Raw genomic sequence first — 16938 nt, 5'->3', positions numbered from 1 at the left:
GCTCTCCTTTCGTGGACCTGCCGCCCCGCACGGGTGCCACGGGCGGCGAGCCTGCTGCAGGACGTGGAGAGGAGCTGCCTTCCTCGTCGCTGCGCTGTCCGCCCTAATTGCAGCTGGGTGCAGCCTCGTGCTGGATTTCTAGAAGAATTCCCTCAAATAGTGAGAACACGAGTGCTTTTCAGCACTTGCCGTTCACCTAACGTTCTTTCGGAGATCATTTTTATCTCGGTCCCTGCCAGAATCCTGGTAGCTGTCGAGTACAAATGCTGTAAATGGACTAATGTGGGCCCAGCAAGCGCCAGGCCTACTGCTTTGAGCAGCGTCTTTGAAAATAATGAACCGGATTGTCACAGACCTTGGTCAGCAATGCAAGAGAATAAGAACCCTGCTGCTCCCCGCTCCGCTTGCGACTCCAGCTGCCGGCAGTGGCAGCCATTCAGCTGAAATTCCCCCCGGTGAGAAAGGTCTCTGGCAACATGGAAATCTTTTTTCTTTTTTCCTCCTCCTCGTAACTTTTGTTTTTTGGCATTAGCTGCCTTGTGTCCTCATACAGAAGTGCTTTTCTTTTCTTTTTCTTTTTTTTTAAACTGACATTTTGATTCTGCTTTAATTGAACTACTTTGGAAGCAGCATAACTCTGTTTTGGATTGAGTTGTGCTGGTACAAGTTTTGTGTGGAGGCATCTCCGCTTCAGAGTGCCTATATCCCTTCTGACAGTCCTCCCACAGCGAGCCCTCCTTGCCTTGCTTCAGATTTTTTTTTTACCTGCTCCCTACTGCTCAGCGAGCATCCTGACCGGATGTCGCAGGGTAGTTTATATGCAGAGAGGCAACCAGCTTCACTCCTTTGCTCTGCTGCTTGCCTGAAGCTCTTTGTGCTCCTTTCCCCCTCCTCATCTCTTCCAGTTACTGACCCACTGGGGATGCCGTGCCCTAGCATTGCTCAGGGTTGTCTTCTCTCTCGGGAGAAGAGCATCTCCAGCCTGTACCGAATTGTAGTCAGTGCAATGTCATGACCTACCTGTAGCATAGGCAGGACATGCTGGAGGAAAGTAATTGCAAGGACAGGGCCAGCACTCCACCAAATCCAGGGATCGCTGGTGGCATTACTAGAATACAAGTCTGCTCTGTTACTGCTCCCTCTACCTGAAGGTCTGCACCTGATTTTTGCAGGTCTGCACCTGTCCTACCCCTATGGTGCTGCTACAGCTTTAAACTTTTAACAGATTTGTTTTGTTTGAAGTACCTAGTTCCACGGTTGTTGGCCAAATGTCACAGCTTTTTCTTGTCCACGTGCTTTGACTTTCTCTGTCATGCCTATTCAATCAACCTTACCCTCTTTCCCTCTCTCTGCACAGCACAGCAGGCACTGAAGTATCAATATTTAGCATGGAGTGTTTACAAGGCTACAAGAAATTCTGACGCACGAGACCATGAGTGAGCACTCCCTTGTTTTTTAACTCCATTTATACCAAAGGAGGTAAATTGCCAGAATTAAACCATGAAGGCATTACAAAAATCCATGGTGATGATAAGGCAGAAATTCCTAGACATTCTCTCTTGCAAAGCTATTTCCAGGCTCATGACCTCATCCCCGCCGAATTTCCCATTTTGGGTGCGTACCCCAGTCTGGAAACCATCGTTACTATGAAGTTCTTGACTATTTTTATTCAGATCCTTGAAACTTTTAACAATTCAGGTTCAAACATATTATTACATAATATACTTGTTCTGCAGTGCACTTTTTATGATTGAGAAACATATAGAAGAGGATTTAAGCAGAGAATTATTGCTCAATGTCAACGCATAGATTGTAGGTTAGTATAGAGCCTCCTCAGGGCTGTGTTTGCTCAGTGTTTCCTTCCTACTCCAGCAAGACTTTTGTGCACACTAGTCCGGTGCATGCCACCAATGGAAGGGTAATCCATAGAGAGGAAGAAATAATTACAAATCTATGTAACACTATTAAAATTACAAATATTTTTAACCTATGCTGTTGATTAGTGATTTGAAAATTGGGCCCATTTGGATGAATTAAATATAATGTGGGAGGAAGAGTATGGGGAAGTGATTTCGATCCCGAAATCCCGTAGGTTTTGACGTACTTCCTCTAGTGTGCTCTGAGGAACTTTACCACATCCCCAGACCCAAGCGGCCAAGGCTGTATCATAGGGTATTTTCCTAGGACATTACACAGTTATTCTGAAAAAAATCCAAGATTGCAAAAAACATGAGAGGCATCTAAAACTGTCATTAAAAAAATTTCCCTGAATATGCTTAATATAAATCTTACATCAAATAAACTTTCCTAGGCTTGATGCTTAAGTGGATAGAAAGACGGCAGGCAGGATGAGTTAAACTAGAGTCCTGGCTCCGAGCAAGAGCAAGAGTTCTTGCTCTCATAGAAGAAAGAGAAAAGAAGTACTTTACTTCCAGGAAAAGAAGTGCAGCAACAATTTCTTCTCTAGGCAAGCAAAGAGCAGGCAGGAAGCTGCGATCTCTGCTCTGCCCTGCTCCGGGACAGCTACGAGCTGTCTCCTCATCGGGGCAGACAGTGAAATTACAGCCTGCTGTAGCGGCCTAGTGGGATTCCTCGCAGCCACAGCAGCTCTGTTCAGTGGTGGGTATTTTCAGAATCGGGCCTCTGGGCCGTGACCCAGGTCATGCAGCACCTGGCTGGCAGATGCCTGCGTGCACAGCAAGGCTTTGAGGGATTGGCAGCTCAGCACTGAAGATATTTTAAAGTGGCTATTTTGATCATACTGTCTTTACTCCAGAATTGAATTTCTGACTACATCTGCAGTTCTGGGTTGGCGAGGAGCTGTAATTCACATGTAAAAACAATCTAATCTTTAATGCTATAAAAATGGCGAGATCTTTAAAAATCTGTCAGATCATTAATAAATAATAATCACATGCCAAATTGTCCTGAAATTATGAGTAGATAAAATCTGATGTTGATGATAGCTAAATGAATTTTAGACCATTCAAGGTGGCTTTTTAAAACCTTGTTTTCATTTATGTTTTCTTGTATATGTTTATATCAATTTAATATCTAAAGAAACATGTCCACAATCTGCATCTGGCTGAATTCCTCTGAATAGTTCCCTCTTTCAGAGCACTATTGGCATAGCTTATTGGTTCAGTGATCAGCATGATTTCTGAATCAATGTAACACAGGAGAGAGTTTACATTACTGCTGCCACAAAATGTAATCAACTGCCTAGCATATTTGTCTGAAGAATTATTAAAGCATAGAATGCGGAGTGGCAGAAATAGAAGTATAATTCTGCTAAAATCATCAAAGGATGCAATAACTGAGTTAGAAAATGCAGTGACAGATCTAATTAACAAACTAAATTACAATTCAGCCCCAAAATAATTGTCATTAGAAGTAAAATCACATTTCTGTCTGAAGCATCTCAGCATGTTTGCTGTAGTGATTGGGAAAACTAGAAAGAAAGCCACTCTCATTATTTTTTTTAATGCAATTATTACACACAAAAATCAGTCATGAAATCGAATATGCCAGTTTAGCAAAGCATTCTCGGGTAAGAACCTTCCCCCTCACACAGCAGCGTAGGGGCTGAGGCTGAGCTGCTTGCTTACAACACTGCCCTTTTGTGTTCGTGTCAGAGGCAACGTTATTTTCTGACTGACTCATTCCTCCCAAAGACTTCTTCATTTTCTGCATTAAAACAACAGATCAATTAGCTTTAATATCGATGTAATTGTGCACCTAAGTGAGTTGAGAGGCTGTCTAACAAAAGGAAGGCACTGATAGGACATGTGCCAAAGGCAGTTTAAGTTGGGCTGCTTCTAATATAAGCTGGAGATCTTTTGTATTAACCTCTAACAATGGGTAACATCAGCTGCTGAGCTGATTACATAGGCAACTTCTGGATACATTCACACAACAAATTTGAATTCAAAGTATTTTGCATACTGTTTCCACCTATATCATTGTCCACTGGCCCTTATCATTATTTATTATGCAAAACTGAGGTTTATTTGAAGCATGAAGAAAGAAGTAATTTAGGGTGCAAACAGTTAAAACTCTCATGTGGATTCCGATTTCATGTGTGTTGATAAATTCAGTTACGATGACTGACAGTGCGAGATTTTTTGGGGTCATATTGGTCACTCTTTCCATGACACTGATGAAAATGATAAACTAAATGCCAGAAGTGTCCCTGGCACATCATAGGATGAAATGTGTAAAATGTCAGTGTCTAGCCGGTGTCTATTAATAACTAAATATGATTGCATGTAATGAGCAGAGATTTTCATGTTGATTGAAGTATGATTTCTTTTGATCTTCCAGATGTTGCTGCTTAGAAATTCATATTGCTCTTTTGCTGTTAAATGCATAATGACCTTTTAAAACCTTTTAACTGTTAAAACCCTATTATTTTCAACAACGAAGTCAAGCTTTGAGCTTTTTAAATGATGATTTGAAGTTTCTCTGTGTTCATCTCCTCACCTTCCTTTCTGTCGTTCTCCAGTCTCCTCTTCCTCTCTCTCCTTTCTGCACCTCTTTTCCTCTAATGCATTTCTCTAGCAAAGTTATTGACAACAACATACTGACTCCTTTCCTTAGAGGGGCAGATGGCATAAGACATCTTGACCCCGTCTTTGCTTATGTTAGCGCTACTCCCTTATAGTCCCCAGGAGTTAAACAGCATTGGTGGGAAATTTGGCCCAGCACTGCAACCAAAGTGTTTCTAGCCCTGAGCAACTGACCTAGGTCTCATGCAAAAACACTGGTCACCTCACTTCTGAGGTAAGAAAGAAACAAAGGTAGATGTCAGAAATAAAGAAACTTGTAGCTGATGTTAATAGAGGGGTTATCTGCTCCAAAGAAAGGAATCCCAGAGCACTGTAAGCTTTTTGCATGAATAATGCATTTGTGTCGCTCATTTTTGGGCTTAGTCACACCCTGCCTTCCACATTTGGCCCTTCTATAGTTGCACCTGTGCATGAATGGAAACTGGCTGAGAGCTTGCGAGAACAAAATAAGTCCTCTAGTACGGGCAGCAGCAGCATAAGCTTCCCTTCATTATTCAGCTTTTGTGACTGTCACGCGCTAGCAGAAGGCTGTCACTGGCCTTTATGGCTCAACCATGTTAATGCAGGAGCTGTTTCTGTACTGTGAAGCTGTTTTAAGCTCTTCGCTGATTCAGTTATTGGCCACTGTGTGAAGATGGCAAAGAAGAGTCTCTTTACTGCTTGTGCTTTTGCCAATATGAGTTTTAGGACATTTCAGGGTTATTGAACTGGCTTCATGGGGCGCAGATTTCTTCATCTGTACACAGTCATGGAATCGTTCACACTGTAAAGGGCCTATGGAGATGATCTAGTCCAAACTCCCTCTTGAAGCAGAATCAGCGTGGCCTTCAGACTTACTATGCCCAACCCGTTTAAAGAATTCTGGATGGGTCTGGAAGAAGAATTATGTCTGAAAGAATCTGGCATGTTATTTTTGGTATAGTATGTACTCAATGGGTTAAGGGCCAGATCCTCTTCATAGTCTTAATCGAAGCAGACACAGTAACTTCAAGCAATCTTTACTCCTATGAATAACACAAGCACAAATCTGCTTGGAACAGGTTGTCCAGCTCACTGGAAAAGGCCTGTCCTATCTAGTTAGTTCCAAACCATCCTTTGGCCCACATCTGTCCAAAGAGGGAATAGATGCAGTGTTTCTTATTGCTTGGATGTTGCTAAATGACGGGGAGAAACAAAGGGTCATCCTAAGATATGTTATGGCCTCTGAAATGGAAGTGTGGCTCATGGATCTGTTTTAACTGTTGTATAACAGGGCAGGAAAATGTACCTCTCCTGGACAGACAATATCTCACAAGTTTTTACACTTAGATTTATTCCTGGAATCATTGAACATAAAGCAAAAGTTTCTATTCTTATCACAAACTCTGTGGCAAAGATGGCACAGTAAGCCAAACTCCAGAAGGCCCTTGTTGAGGACCAGGCTAGAGACTACCTGGTCCTCAGGTACAGGCAAAAAGTAACTCGATTTTGTTCCAGTGATTCCCGTCCGAGATTTTACCATTTTTTTTTGTGTTCACAGGTGAGAAAATGCTGTTCACCATATGATATCTTTGCAATGCCTTTCTGAAAATGGCCACCTCCTTTACTAACTTCTGTGTGGATCTATTTGTCCCTAGTGCAATAGTGACAGTCCTGGGATCCTTTTGCTAACAGCTACTTCTGCTTTCTGTGCAATGTTCTGTATCATTCATTATATATGCTGGTCCCATCTGGTCTGAGAAGGCTTCTCCATCCCCAGAAGTGATTACAAAAAATAACAATGACAAAACCCAGAGAATTTTTGCTTTATTTTGAAATTGATTGTTTTGTGTTGCATGATGGCACTTCCTGCATATCTCCTGGGTCACCTGGCAACGATTTACTAGCCCCTGCTGCTGGATCCATATCAAGCAAGGGCATCTGGAAGCTCATTTGAGAAGGGCGCTGTTCCCCTTTCCATCCCTGCTAGCTTTCTGTGGGCTGAGGTGAGGCTACTGTGCATGCTATGGATTCATGACCATTATTGTGAGAGAGGCTATTTAAACATATTGTAGCAATTTCATTTGTGGGCTGCCAAAATATTAAAAGAAAAGCTGATGCTAATACTGTATCAACCACCAACACTGCATAATTAAGCATACATTATTTGCAGTTGATGTTTGTCTGTTTAATAGAATTAAGGCTAATTAGGAGAAAACAGTGAGAAGATATCGTTGCACAATATGACAATCCACCACAGAAAGAGAAACAGCAAAATCCATGTCTCTGAGTAGGATTGTTTACTCTGTGTGTTGTTTGCTCCCTAATTTCCTTAATGGGTCATGTAATAATAAAAGAAATTATGCATATATATACTGAAGTAGATTAAGTATATTAAGTGACAGAGAATGATTGGAGAACATTAAGATTTTGACACTTCTGCCTAAAGGGGACACTAGAATCTTGAGAGTGTAGCAGCATTCACCACAAAGACCTAAGATAGACACATCCCAGGTTTCCCTCAGCCGACGTCCTTTCCTTTTGGTTATACTGAAATGCCCTATGATGTTCCTGTCTGATCACATTCCTCAGTCTCTTCACTCTGAAGCCAACGTCTCTGAACAGACTGGAAAAGGTCCAAAGGACGCAATTAAATACTTGTTTAAGCAGTGGGTTTTGCTGTGGGAGTAGAAGTGGCCAAACGGTTTGTGCAGATCTGTACCTTAGTTCTTTTGTTGTCCTATCTTGGTGCTAAACTTCCTCCCTAGCTGTAGTATCTCAGTTATAAATCACCTTTCTGTACACAAGTGAGTACATCTCTTTGCTCTAAGGGTCTGTTCCTTTAATCAAAAGCAGAAGGGACACCAGGGAGAGTGTGTGGCTAAGGATGTATTTACTTGAAACATCCAGATCTCTGAATCTATCACCAACTTGGGCCAGAACGGCCGGGCTTCAGCTTTGTTCAACAAATATGTTTCACCCAGTACTTCACTCTTACGTTTCTGTATCAGTAGAAATAATTCAATGTATCTTGTTAATTCTGTTAAGATAGACTCACTATTCCCCCACCTCTGATTCAATAGTAATTGGGTTGATATTACCTGCAGGTATCTTTGTAAGAAGATGCTGTTAATGTCACTGCTCCAAAAGCTTTATCAGTATATTAATTGGTGCTAGAAAATTGACAGTCTGCCCTTATGAGTATCTGGCTTTAAGCAAACTGAAACTTAAATTATTATTTGAAATTATTTTGGTTTGGCAGGTAATGCACTACAGAGGGACAGTAAGAGGCACCATCCTAGGATGGCACTCCCATTTGATGAATAGATACGTAATGTAATTAGTATTGTTATTTTTTCCTGTAGCAAAAGTGCACCCAAGGGCTTTGGAGAGGATTAGGGCCTCTGTGCTCAGTACCATGTACAAACAGCTTGCAATCGAAGGTAGATTCATATATAAGAAAATGAAACCAGCCATTGCCTTTCAGAAAAATTGAATTCCCTTCCCAACAGATCAATAATGCAAGCTCAGATGGTGGTGGTTGAAAAGGATAGCTGCCACAGCACATCGTGGTGTTTCTTTAGGAAGGTGTCATGCTTTCATAAGGCTCCAGCAAGACAAATCTCTGCACTAACACAGAGCTCTGGGGAAAGATCAAGCTCCAGGATAGAAATTCACCCTACTGTCTTTATTCCTCCAGAGCCACCTTTACAAACAGGCACAGCTGGGGCTGCAGACTGCTGGGGCTGGTAGACTGCCTTGCTTTGCACACCAGCTATTTGAACAAGGTGCGTGGCATAACACTGATCCCAGTCCGTATCTGCATAGCAGCTGGGATAGACAGTAGGAGACACTGATTACTGCTTCAGGCACCAGCTCTCCTCTTTCCTGTCCTTCAGGAACAACTGATGTAGCAAGCCCAGCTGTCCTCCCATCTCTCTTACATGGCCCAGCATCTCCTCTTCTCCACTCTTGCAACCATCATGTGGATAGCCCAGTAGCCCAGAGAGAATACAGAAGAGCAATCTTTCCTTACCCTGGTCCATCCTACATCCTTCTTCTAAACCTCCTTTTTGCTGTTGCAGAATTGAATTTTACCTGTATTAAGGATCAGCCTCTAGCTGGCTCTGTGCTCCTCAGCTCTGCTGAGAGCTGATCCTGAAATTCACCTTTCTGCCTGGAATTTGAACAACTCTCTGGGGGCTTGTCCCTCTGGTGTAGCTTGAAAAGCAAAACCTGATGGGATAACCTCAAAGGGATAATAATTACTCACAGGGAACTGAATCCAGTTGGGTCTAATTTGTAAGTATCACTGAAATTTTAGGGGCCTGAGCCTAGGAAGATGGAAAAGGAGAAGGATACCTCCAGCTAACATGGCCACATAAGTCTCTGACAGTTAGCGTAAAGGCATAAGCGACTACAAAGGCTTGTAGAAGGTGGTCTTGTCTCCCTTATATGTGAAGTATAAGGAAAGTAGATGGAATCAGTGGAAATATTCGTTGTCTTCACACCTTCAAAACACTCCTCATTGCCCTCTTCAAAAGACAGGAATCTAGTACTGGATGATACTCTCCTATGTTTTAAATTATCTGTTATATTATTAGAGCACTGATGTAGGATGGGCAATATCTAGCTGTCAGCTCTTCTCAGTGTGAGGTGAACATTTTCCACATTTCCAGGAAAACTTATCAATACTTCTTTTCAAGCCAAACCATGGTGTAGCCAGGCCATCAAGAGTCACATGGGAGACAGCAAACAGAAGGGAACAAGAAAGCAGCCTAACAATATGGAATTCATCTGGCATGCTAGAGCAGTGTGGGGATTTGGCATGGTTTAGCACTGTTTTTCATCCAGCAGTGCTTAACTGCATTGGTACCCCAGTGCCTGCACCCACAACCGCAACAGGGCGATGACAACACCACCTTGCTGATGTCAGAGGAAGTCCTGACTCATCTTCTGGAAACTGAGGCAGAGTTTAGGCACATGTTTGGCTACACTTAAGTTGCTTTAGAATAGATATCCCCAGTCGAGCCACCTGCAGCAATGACTGCAGCAAAGAGCTTGGAGAGTGTTCAGGCTAAGCTGGGAAGCACTGAATGGATTTAGATGTCAATGTCCAAATACGTGATTGTTACAGAGGATCTGTTTTGAAGAATGGGATCAAGGTTTGATATTTGAAAACCAGAGTGCATGTGTTTTCATATTGTTCACAGTATTCTCCAGCATTCCAGCTCTAGATTGGTGTGAGGATAATTCCTTGGAAAATAATAACTATTAGGGATCTCTGAATCTATGAATTGTTTGCTTCCTTATATCATTAATACTACTCTTGTAGGAAGAAAGAGAGTTGAAAATAATTAGCACTCCTTCATTAATATTCTGAAGACTATGCCAGAAAATGCGAGATATGATTGCTAGGTGTGGTGGACCCTTGAAAAACATAGCTTCTGTCCAGTGTTTTGGTCCACGTTCAGGTCTTTTCTCATCACCATAATAAAGAAGTTGTATCTATCATTGAACAAGCCTCAGTTTGCCTTTTTTCTAGCATACTGACTCAGTTCTCTATTCCTCTGTTTAAATATCTGCATATACAATATTTAGAAAACATGCCTTTTTTAATGTGTTAGGCATGCATATCAGTACTGTACTTAGCTGAAAAATCACCCTTGAACATTGGTCGGTGGTGGAGCTGATGGTTCAGTAGGTGGCACTATTTCCTCTTGATTTAGGACCAAACTAAAGTGCCAGCATTACATGTGGGGAGACTATGAGGCTGAAAGTGCCATGTTTAAGTCCATTATCAGGGTTGGGTTTTGCTGTACAAAATGTGAAGCTGCATTTTTCTTCTCAGATGGGAGGACGACTAACCTTGGCATCCTAGTTAAAATTCATTTGAGTAATTTCATTCTGATTCTGTAAATCCCTTTTGCACATTCAGCTGGGTATTGCATTGTTTTTTAGTTCCTAGCCTAAAAACTACTGCCTGGTATTTAATATATTGCACCAAGTCTCTTAAATCAGTTATTATTGTCTACCCCTGAGATGGCTGCATTCCTATAGTGGAAAAGAAATGTGTCCCTATACATTCCTCCTCTCACAATGTTGAATCTTAATTAATTGCCACTTATAAAGTGCTTTGAGATCCCAAGAGGAAAAAAACTGTATGGAAGTGCAAAGTATTGTTAATTGTTATTTTAGCATTTTAAAAGCATGAACCTGGCCCTGAAAACTAGCCACAAAAATACTCTTAATTCCAAATTCTGCATGAGAAAACTCGAGGCCACAGGGGAATTTGAAAGGTTCCTAATTAGGAGAATTCACAAGGCAGACAAAAACTGGAAGACAAAGGTTAGACAAAAGAGGCAAGAATATATTTCCTATGAATCCAAAAGAGAGGCAGAGAAATGCAGTGACAGACAGACACTTATCTAGACAACAGGCCAAATGCAGATTCACCCAGAGAGATACAAGCACATTAGCCTGTTCTGCACTATTAAATGTAGTGGGCAAACTCCTGCCTGAGGTAGCTCTAGCCAGTTTCTTGGACTGACACCGGGAATCCGCTTGGCCCCTTTTGTTTAGCTGGTTTTGCAGCCGCAGCCGCAGGATTAGACTGACACTGATGACCTCCTGCAGTACAGGCAGGGAGGGAATGAGCATTTGTGTCTTGCTGACTCTGCCCCATTGGGTGTCTGCATCTTGCTTCCCCCCCCCCCTTATTATTCTTATTATTATTTTTAGAAATTCTGGAGAGAAGGAGTGAGTGATTAAAAACATTAACTCAGAATCACAAATGAGCAGCAGACCTGGGGCTAGATTTGCAAGGGTAGCTTAGGATACTAACAGTCATTTTATGTTCTGAGTCCAAACTATAACTCTTCTAACCCTCTCCCCTTCTCCCTCCTCAGAGGGAACATTTAATTCCCTAAATACCAAAGTTTCCATCAGTAAAGTTTGCCAGCTGCAGTGGCATTGGTCTGGTATATGTAGATATTCACTGGCAATTGGCTCTGAGTGATGGCTCTGAGCTGCTTGATATCCATGTCACTGATAAATTTTCCCTGTTACCCAGAGAAGGGGATCCTGTAGCTGCATCTGGAGCATGCCTGCTCCTACCTCCCTGCATCTTCTCCACAAAACACAGCCCAACTCCTCCCTGCTACACATCTTTTTACCGATTCTTCTTTCAATAGAGTGGGAACACCTCGAGTCAAATCCCTGTGCTGCCTATTTTGGGGCAGAAACTCACACCCAAATCTCCCCTCTTTCTGGAGAATAGCTATCCAGTGGGGTCCTGAGGATGAAGCTGTCTCAATTAATCCCATAACAATTATTTTCAATTTCATAAGAGTCATTCCGTTTGCATACATAATTCAGGATTCACAGAATAAGGGTCCCAGTCCTAACTCACACCCACTGCGGGTCAGGATCCAGCCCACAAGGCTGCAGAATGAACTCTTTACAGCTTCTTGTTCCCTATGACTTAATGAATATTTATGTCTTTATTGCAGCATGGAATAGCTCAGGTCCCATGAGCATGGCAAGCAGGGGAATGTTTGATTTGTGAACCTGAGATGGGGAGCAGCAGCAGCTGAGATTTAGGTGCCATGGGGACTTCTGTAGGGGAGGGGAGAGCCCAGGCAGCTATGTAATTTAGGCATCTAAGAGGTTTGGAGGATAGTTATTCTGGAAGTTAGCACACAGAACAGCAGTTAGACACCTTCAGGACCCTGGTGAATCTAGTTCCAGAGGCTCCAGCATGATTTGTAATCCATATTCACATATTTTGGTTATTCAGAAAGAGTTTTATCTTCTCCCAAAATTAAGCACAAAGGGCCTAATTCCAGTTGCTGCAGTAATGTAATTCCAAATAAGTATCACTAAAATCAGTCCACAAAACTGAGTTTCACGTTTGCCTAGCTTTGCTCTTTAACTAACCAGATAATAGTGGACACCCTCAGTCATCTGTCAGAAAGTCACTTCATTAGGATGAAATTGAGTGATTTTATTTCTGAAATTTCACTAACTGTGATACAGAAACTTCTGTTCTTTGCTCTGTTCGTATGTCCTTGAAGACCAAACACAACATGGATTGCCCAAACAGCAGAAGATTTTTCAGTCTCACATCATTCTAGGCTTACACTAGAGTCCTCCATCTTTTCTTGAACACAGTTGACTAACAGCCTTACCCTTGTTGCATTTTCACAGATTTGGGCCTTTGTTCATCATATTCCTATAAGTGATTCCACTTCTATTTACTACTTGACTCCATAGTTTTGATTTGAATGACAAGTTGCCTATTCCTTTATTTTTGCACATTCCTTTTGTTTAACAAAGAATCCCCTCTTAATCCCTCAAATTTGCCCACGATTCTTTCATATATTCCAAAAAAAAAAAAAAAAAAAAAAAAGGGGGTACAGATCTCTCAGGAGCAGGACAAACAAGAGTATCAAGAGTAATGTCAGTGCTAAATACTCTTGTTTATCCATACACTCCAAATGAATTTATAGATTACAGAATGAAGATGAGTATTGTTAATTCAGCATACTTCATATGTTCTTACAGAAGCTTGTGCGATTGTGTATTAAACTAACAGATAATTTCCTTCCCTTGATTGTTTATGTAATTGGTGGGAAAAAATTAGTGATGAACAAAACTCTATGGGTCAGCCTATGATCACTCTAATTTGATTGCTAGGAGAAAAAAAATGTCTCAGGTAGCCAATATCCTGCAAAAGAGAAGATCTGCAGAGACATTGACAGGGAGCTGCCAGTGAGTTATCACAGTAGGCTTCCCTGGTTATTAGTTGTCTTTCATTCTGTGCATCATCTGGTCTTTTGCCCCTGAATTACTAGCTTAGGCTCCCCGACATGCAAGACGTGCCTAATTTGTGGGCATCACCAGGAGTCATGTCTAAAATAGATGCTGAACTGCTCAGACCTTTTAAAATGCAGGATCTTTTGGGCACATACAGAAATACAACATTAGTTGACTTGGGGACACTAACAGTGGAGACTATGATGTCTACAGATTTCTAGGAGCCAACGGGTTTAGTGAAGCTATGAGTTGGGGGAGTACCACTTTTGAGGACTTAACTTTCAACACATTGTTGTGTGGGCCCCAAAGTCCTTTTGTGAATTGAGCCTTGTCTGTCTAGTGGCCAGCAATGAGCAGAGTCCCTCAGGGTTTGATACTAGGGCCTGTGTTGTTCTGTATCTTCAACAACAGCCTAGACACGGAGTGGACCCTTAATGAATTTGGAGATAACACAAAATGTAAGACTGACCCAATGAATAGCAAAGCCTCAATCCAGAGGGCTATCAGTCACCTGGAAGCCTGAGCCAACAGAAGTTTATTTAGGAGAAGTGTGAAGTCCTGTACCTCAGACAGAATAAGCCCAGGCACAGATACAAGCTGGGAACTGACTGGCTGAGCAGTAGCCCTGATGAAAATGCCCTGGGGATGACAGTGCCCACGGAATATGTGCCAGTAATGAGCTCTCACTATAAATTAAAGTTATTAATTTAGTGGGATATGTTAAGAGGAGCATGGTCAGCAGATCCAAGGAAGCCATAATCCCTCTGTAGTCAGCTCTGGTGAGATCTCATCGAGAATACTGTGTCTGATATGGGCCCTCAGCTGAAGAGAGATATAGAGAAATCAGAGAGAGACTAATGGAGGGCTCTCAAAATGGCCTGAGGCCAGGAGTGTATAGCTTACAAGAAGAGGCTGAGGGAGTTGGACTTGTTCTGCATTTGTGAAGAGGCTAAGGAGCGCGCTAACAGAAACCTCAAATGGCTTGACAGGAAGCTGCAAAGATGGCAGAGCTGAACCCTTTGTGATAGTCCCAGACAATAGAAAAAGGGCAAGAGCCACAATATGCAATTTAGGATTTCAGTTTGGACATTAAGAGGAAGTGCTTCAGCAGTAGGGTGGGGCAGCCGTGGAACAGCTCACCGGAGAGGCTGTGAAACCTCCATCTTTGGAGGTTTGCAGCCTCAGCTAGACAAAGCCATGTACCTGGTCCAGTGTTGGCTGAGTAGGAAGATGGACTAGAGACCTCAAGAGGTTGGTTCCAATGGACATTTCTATGATGCTGTGATTTAGACAATTCTGGCCATTTTTGTAGCTATTATCTATACAGCAAATGCAGTTCCAGCCTTCTGAAATGAGAGTGAGTCAGACCAGAAGACTAGAACCGAAAAATCTGAGAGCAAAAGTTTTGCTCTAAAAACAAATATGCCAGAGACTGGAAGAATTTTATCCATATCCTGGTATAAGATGAAGAGTTTCATGTTCACCATTACATATGAATGGACAGACTGTCGAACTGTGAGTCTCCTATCATGGCACAAAGAATCAGGGATAATTTCAGAAGGAGCCTACTGGAGTGAGACTCTGCATGCTGCCATGGTGAAAAGCTGCCTCTCAACTGACAGCAGAACAAAGTCTTTTATGCTCTAAAATGATTCTTATAGAGACCTCGATGTGCTCTGGATTAAAACATTAGGAGAAGAGAAGGAGATACCCTGAGGAAAGAAATATGCATTAATTTTACTGTTACTGTTACTGGGGTTGGGAGTGAATAATATGGAAATCTCAGACTTGCAGTCATCCCTCTAAAAACAGTCCCTAAATCAGTCTGCAGTAAAAGTCTGCTGTCGACACACACTACGCTATCTTTCAAATACCTACTAGAGCTGCTTACCTGTTATTCCCTATGTGATTAGCACATTACTAAAGAGGGCGCAAAAGTAGCGGTTCCAGTTTTCGCTGTACTACAAGTCTTTGACATGTGGGCTGGCTGCAGCATGGAGAACAAACAGCTCTCTGCCGTTTCACCTCCTGCCACGTACCCAGCCAAAGAAGCAGACTGAATCTATGGTAGGCACATATCAGTGTGCATGGATATGAAACCTAAAAAAGAAATAAGGTTGTCGATCTCAATGGATCTGTTTAAATACAGTATTTTATTCCATCCCATGTAGCTTTTTATGCAGTTCTCATCACCATAGCAACAAAGGTCCAGCTCTTCAAAAGGTATTTAGATATCCTTCAACACCCAAATCTACCAACTGGGTGCTTTGCAGTCTCAGAAACCCCGTTAAGCTGCCACGCACTCCTGCATGTATGTAAGATGCCTGAGTACAGATGTGCCCAGGACTGAGAAGCTGCCAAAGGCTCTAGCTCAAGCCAAAACAGGACCTGAAACCAGTTCCTTTGAGCAAGTATTTCCTCACCTAAACCTGCTGTGCTCTGGAAGCACACTAGGAGCATGGTTCAGGGAGCTGTGGCTCTTGCAGCCCAGGGACAAAAGTGTCCACGTGTTCTTTTCTACACATGCCAGTCTGGCTATCCTGTCCCAGGGTAGCCTGGTGGCTAAAGCTCTGATGTGGAAAGACAGGTTCAGTTTTCACTCTGAATCATTTGCAGCAGAGGTGTGCACCTCCTCCTCCCACATCCTCCCATAACCCTACATCCAGCTTCCCCTATTTGAATGACTATGTACAGGCTGGAACAAAAATATTTCCTCTGCAGAACACCTTCCCACAAGCCTGGGTTCAGGTTTTTGCCTCATATGAAGGAAAGACCGGGGATTGAACCATAGTTTCCTGCAGCACAAGATTAACAGTCATCTGTCATGGTTTTGATCTGTTATCTTCTTTGCAAAGGGAGATATGTGTGCAGGGGGATTTTAAAATATACATATTTCTCTGCATATAAATTGTATACTTCTTTGCATCTTTCTGTTTAGATAATGTATGTGTACTTAGCAGCATTGTACAGAAATTGTATGAGTAAAGGTTGCTGTGTACATTTTTTTATTTTCCCTTTTCTAAGTACCTTAATATATATTCTATACAGTGATGTTTATGATCAGACTGCGCAAAGCTGTGGATGCACATGTTCTGTTTGATGGGGGAAGGGGATCTCCTTGGCACAATACTTATTAGTATCATCAATCATCAGGGGTGTCATTTCCAAATTCCCTTTCCCTTACCTAATTTGCTAAACCTAATTCTTTATAACACTACAAAATCCAGCATGAGAGATGGAAGTGATAATGAGAGATGGCTTGCTCATCCATGCTCTACTGTACAGAGGCAATGTCAGCCTGGTAACTTCTAGAGAGAGATTTAATGTTTCTTCTTCCTTTTACCTAGTCTGATCAGTATCCACTCAACCCACTGCGATTAGCAGCCCATCACATCCCTCTGCAATGTGCCTTTATGTACCTCTGGCTCTCCTCTGGGTTCTGCAGTGGCTTGAGAATGCCTAAGTCAAACGTCTCACACTGCTGCCTGCTGATGTTCTCTTGGCTTAGGTACATTTGTGAATGCATCCAGTTCTGGACATTTCCAAAATGTTTATTAATTGCTTTTAACAACCTAAGGTTATAGATTTTTTTCCA

This window comes from Rhea americana, unplaced genomic scaffold (assembly GCF_003343005.1).
Source record: "Rhea americana isolate MKP2758 unplaced genomic scaffold, rheAme1 scaffold_50, whole genome shotgun sequence".
Classification (NCBI taxonomy): Eukaryota; Metazoa; Chordata; class Aves; order Rheiformes; family Rheidae; genus Rhea; species Rhea americana.
Note: the sequence above shows the minus strand (reverse complement) of the source record.